The 5,810-nt window shown below is 40.8% G+C and overlaps 1 long non-coding RNA gene across 4 annotated transcripts; it reads right to left on the bottom strand.

The window, feature by feature from the left end:
- Positions 1–1,094: 1,094 nt before the first annotated feature.
- On the bottom strand, positions 1,095–5,085 carry LOC125551357. Of its 4 annotated transcripts, none has more exons than XR_007302468.1 (6): positions 4,753–5,085; positions 4,558–4,637; positions 4,307–4,473; positions 2,960–3,885; positions 1,866–2,520; positions 1,095–1,703 (listed from the first exon to the last, which is right to left on the bottom strand). It is a non-coding gene; the product is annotated as an uncharacterized LOC125551357 (long non-coding RNA). The 4 variants fall into 4 exon arrangements; XR_007302466.1 differs by having other exon boundaries at positions 1,866–2,981; positions 3,817–3,885; XR_007302467.1 differs by having other exon boundaries at positions 1,095–1,733; positions 1,866–3,885.
- Positions 5,086–5,810: the final 725 nt, after the last annotated feature.

Below are 5,810 nucleotides of genomic sequence, written 5' to 3'. Positions count from 1 at the left end.
CTATTTTCATGATACATCACCTTGTTTATCTTGCTGCTTCAGAGTAACTTGCATATATAAGAAGGTTATCATAGAGCCAACAGAAATAAGATAACCACTACAGTGTTCAATCGGACTTCTAACATTAGAAAACAATTTGCCCCTTCCTTTCGGTTCGCATTTCTTTACAGTTTTTCTTAACTATTTGGCACTCTATGACCATTTATACGGTATTTTTTAGATAATTTTGCTGTCCCTACTACTAAAGTTCAGTTCTGGACGCGGTTAAGCCCATGTACCACCCTTCAACAAAAAAACATATAATGACCCAAAGCAACTGAAGCGAGACCCTTCCCTCAGGTAGTCAAACTGGAAGTGTAGATCCTGCATCAGGAGTACCAGGGGCAAACAGAGGCCCATATCCCATAGGTCTGCTGATTAGAGGAAACTTGGAGCATCCATTAAGCAAAATTTCACATATGAAACCCATCCTGATCTATCCCGATTCTCAGATCCTCTGACTAACAGAGGACACACCATTTGCATTGCACAATTGAATGATCCATTCAATGCATGGTGAATTTGTTTTAGAATTGGAGAACTCCATCAGCATATTAATGGTGAGTGGTAAACCTGACCAGTAGTATGTCACATTGGTAGCTAAGTTACAGTAAGTTTTACTTTGTGCCCTTGACCACTTAGTAAGTTTCTTGTATTTTTTCAAGCATGCCAAACATATCATTGCATGCAAAATAGTCAAAGGGACTGGCGCACCTTATATAGCTGATACTCAATGCAGAAGCAATTAGTAATAGTATATCCAGCAAGTAAGAGAACTCTCTTTCTTTTTTGTCTTCAAAATCACAAGGATGTGATGAATCATTTTCAGGAGCCACCATCTCAGAGCACAAGTAATTATCAATTGCAGCATCCACTACTACCTTGACAATAGTTTCTTAAGATGGGAAGTTAACGAGCTCAGGCCTAATTATCTAAAAGGATGACTGAAACTTTATAACGGTAAGATTGCTGGCCATGAGGATTTGTTGTATCTTGGTTGATGTTTTCAACTGGAAAATCTTCAGTTGGACATTAAAGATAGATACTTTCTCGCATCAATTTAAATTGCTACTTGCTGCAGCTAGTTTCATGAAGGAAAGAAGATGGCAAAATAATACAAAGTTTCTATCCTATAACCATAAGAAAACTCGGTTGTAAATGAAAGATAGCGACTACAGAAGCTGATCCAAGCTTTCGTCCTCACATGTGACTGATCTATGCTAAACCATTTGAGGTGATAGAGTTCGGAGCCGCTGCTGGCTGAAGGTTGATGATATTACCGGACATTCAGTCGTCTGAAGCACATAATCTTCTTTCAACACTTCTCAAAAGGCAAAATCAATACGACCACATGAACACGAGATAGAAGGTGAGAGAAATTTACAATCAAGATGTAGGCTGGGTCAGGAAGGACTGTGCCCCGCATTGGTAGGTGGCGGCACCAAAGTTGGGGCAGGGGAGTGTGCGTCTCCACTCCGTCACATGATATCCATCGGACATCACCAAACGATCTCTGGGGACAATGAAGCGATGGTGGCTTCTTGCTTTGCCAGTTCAAGAGCCCCCTATTATCGGTCTCGGGCCACCCTTATTCCTTCACCAGTGTTGTTGGTAGGCCACCGACGAAACTGACTGTTGTAGGAGGTGCAGCCCCAATTCTTAGCCTTCAACACAATATTGGTCCATCACGAATGCTACCAAAATAAGCCACATAATTTTTCTGATGCTATAATTCAGAAACTACTAAAACCAAATTCATGTTGTTATTTGGACGCACAAATATTCTACATCAACTAATGCATGGTGCAGGGAAAACAGGGAATTACCTCTTGGTCCAACCAGGAGCTTCATGATTTACTTTGCCAGTCAATTCCACCGACTACACTGGAGTAGCTCCCTTCCTTGCCGAGTCTATTCCTCTGCTGCTGTCCGAGCATAAACAACAGTGAGCCATAATGTACTACCACGGGAAACAATAGCAAGTAAAGCATCATCAGTTCGTAGATGCAAGAAAAAAAGATGCTAGCAAGCAACTCTGCTGCTCCCCAAACTGTAACCATCGAGTCCCGCGAGATACATCCCCGGCCACTTGTTTGGCTTTCCTCAAAGAAGCTCCCATCTATATTCAACAATCACCCCAGCCAACTTCTGGCAGCGACCATTGTTTTCTAAAGAGTTTGACTGGATAACATCACAATAACACATACATTACACTATTATGTGACAACATTATTAGCATTATACAAATTGATACTCTTGTCCCCAGCCTAACAAAAGTCAAGGATACATGCAACCACAACAAATGTAAACACATGCATATATCTACATTGTCTCTCGAGATAAAGAAATAAAGGGGTAAATCACGTTACATTTATTTAAGTGACATACGTTGTAGCTCAAACATGTGTTGATTTGCTGCATCAAGGTGCCAAATAACTCAAATGGTGCGCCCACTTTGTTGTCTCCAATAAATTCAGGACTCTTCCAAGATGTTAAATAGTAGCATATAAAGAAAATAAAACATCTCCTTACAACTACATAATATATACAAAACAGAGTATATAGTGACTGTTTCTTGAAGCTGAGAGAAAAATAAGCATCGTTCATCAGAATCTTTGGTACATTGTGAAGAAAAAAACAATTGAACTTCTTTTCCAACACGGGATAAGGCAAAGAATGAAAATGAAACAAAAACTTACCATGTAAGAATTCATTATTTCTGTGTCTCGTTTAGACGGGTAATGACTTAATAGACGAACAAAAGCCTTACATTTAAGTAGATTTTTTTTCATGGTTATAATGATGCTTTTCTTCTTAAGGTAAGATTGGTCTTGTTTGTTAGAAAAATATAAAACTAAAAAGAGCTAGAGAACACAAAGTTACATGCCAAACCATAGAAGAAAACAGCTTGCCAACTCACCTCTAATAGTCAATGGTCTCACCTACATCAGCAACAATCAATTGTGTTGTGTAAATGAAGTTTGTAGATATTAGATTAGGGTGCATCAATTGAAATGACATGAAAATATCAGTAATAAAGGAAAAACTATTGAGGAAAATAATTATCGGCAGATGATCATGGTCTAACAAATAATAAATGAAATTCTAAAAGCAGCTCCCAGTTGTTTTCTTTGTTAATCTAAATGGTAATTATCTAAACATCACTATAAAGCTACTGCAAAATTCTCTCACCACTTCCTTGCATAGTCATGTCTCCAACATAAGAATCAAAACTTATAATTAAAATATAAGCACTTCAATAAGTTTCTCGAGCTCCTCAAGGTAGCGAACAACCTAGTGTATTAAGCCAAACCATGTTATCATAATATTTTCTTAACTCTAATCATCAAATGTCCATACATTTTCTCACAGCAAAAATTCTCTAGCTTGTCTAGGCAACAATGAACCAAGGCATGCACACCAACTAAAGTACATCCCCTGAAAAGTGCAATTCTAATTGTTTTCCACATTGAAAATCTGGTACATCATGGTCAAAACAACATGAGAGAAAAAAACTGGGGAAATCCCTCATTTATTATTTCTATTGGCAGAACAAAAACTGCTAGTCCAAATAAAATAAAATAAGCCTCTAACATTGACATGTTGTTCTGAAGTATCATCAAACCTATTGATAATTAATTGTATATAGAAAAGAACTAAAACCAACAAATGCACTTGGCTAATTGAAAATCAAGCACACTGAAGTTGTAATTGCAGGTAGAGGACGAAGCAATTAAAAAGTAGTTAGCAAATGTTGGATATTCCGAACTCTCATACCTACGTGTTGATGTCGTTTAGTATGTGTCATACGCCGAGTTAGCAAGTCCTGATCTATGTAATCTGCATCTGTAAGTACAAGAAAAAAATTATCGTTATCAAGGTTATGGCCTGAGGCAAACAATTGAACTATTGATCTAGTAGCTATCTCATATGTGAGAGTTTCGTCTTGGCTAAACTGTGATCAGCCTGTAGTAGCTTGGTGTATGGCAAATCGTCTACTCAAGCGACGATCCGATCAAAGGAAGCCATGCACAGCTAACTGAGATTTTTTACACACCTTATAATTTATATAGCAGGCTGCTAGCCTAAATAAAATAAGGCTTTACCATATTGACATATTGTTCTAAACTTCACCTAACCTATTAACTATTGCCAACAAAGAGATTTAGCTAATTGAAATGTAAGCACATTGAGCTTGCAATTGCAGGTAGTGCGTAAAGCAATTAGGAAGTAGCTAGGGAATGTTGGATATTCCGAACTCCCATACCTACGTGTTGATCTTTTTTCTGAGTCCCAAGTCATAGTATTTATCATCCACCGAGTTGGCAATTTCTAATGTATGTAATCTGCATCTATAAAGTTTTGCCTGCACATCGGACATACATGCCTTTGCCCAAGCATCAGGGAAAGGTGTGCGTGTTGTCATCATTGAATCTGCGGACAACCAAAAAGTTAAGATCAATCTCCATGCCCAACATAATCCGCAAAAATCAAGTGACTATTTCCCCTCTCGATCACCTCGCTCTACTCAACCATGGTAGCCAACAGAGCCAAAACAGGGAAGCTTGTGTGGGCTGGAGGCTGTCCGCCAGGAGGGCCTGCACGGGAGACGGCAAGCGTTTGTAGCAGGCCATGAGCCGCATTGGACAGGATGGGAGAGGAAAGGGGTGTGGAGCAGTGAGAAGCGCCCAGAGGGAGTGGAGATAGAGGTACCAAGGAGAGGCGTCGGCATCCTTGCGCACAGAAGCGCTAGGCGGTGGCGGAGATCCTTCGGGAGGCGCCAAGGTGGCGAGGTGAGTCTCTGGCGGGGTCGCGCAGAATCAGGGCATCCACTGGCGGGCGGCGTGCTCCAAGGAGCTGTCGGCCGAGGCTCCGTCTTGGATATCGAACGGCGGCGAGGGGCTACGACGACGACTGGGGATGGGAGAGAGTGGACAGGGTTGCTGGGAGCGGAGGGATGGGGCGCGACGGCGGAGGGAACCCTAGCGCCGGGTGGCCGGGATGGTTCGTGTTCTCGTGGGGATAGAGAGACGGGTGCATGTAGAATCGTTTTTGTTTCACTTAATAGATGAAACATCATGGAGTGCGGGTTGATTTTAAAAAGAGTGAGGGGCCTTTGTGTAAAAATGCCGCGACGGTGAACCCGGAGACTCAATTCGTGCTTTATTATTAGGGAGAGATTGGTCTTGAAATACTCATCTGATTTTCATCCGGCTTGAAGATGTAGAACTTGCCAGTTTATCAGTGCCAAAATTGTCGGTTTGTAAATATTGATGGCACCGGGTCATAATTGTTGCTAACATCAAGCTTGAAAGCGTACCTCTCATATATGCATATCACTTGTAGTCCCCAGGTCTTAAAGAGGGAGCGTAGTAACAACTTAAGACTTGCTTTAACATAAATGTTGCAACGTTGAAGAAATCCAGGTTGTTCATCTCAATCACTAGTAAATATTGAATATTCCACATATGTAGCCCCAAGTGCCGGGTTGTCCTGCTTGCAGCAACCTGGGACTTGTAATTTCCTTATGCTCATAAGAACTTCAACCAGTGTAGCCCCCAAGGGTCGGGTCATTATGTAATAATGAGCAGGGACTTTGCATATATGATCAATGAAAATAACATCATAGGATGTAGCCTCCAATGTAGGGCTTGAACCCACGACCACAAGGTTAAGAGTCTTGTGCTCTACCAACTAAGCAATGGACCCTTCAATATAATGGATTAAAGCTTGTGTACTTTGAATTTTTGACAGGAGCAATTAGTAGCCCC

The sequence above is a fragment of the Triticum urartu genome, chromosome 4 (assembly GCF_003073215.2).
Source record: "Triticum urartu cultivar G1812 chromosome 4, Tu2.1, whole genome shotgun sequence".
Classification (NCBI taxonomy): Eukaryota; Viridiplantae; Streptophyta; class Magnoliopsida; order Poales; family Poaceae; genus Triticum; species Triticum urartu.
The sequence above is the reverse complement of the archived record's forward strand: the minus strand, read 5'-3'. Positions and strand labels throughout refer to the sequence as shown.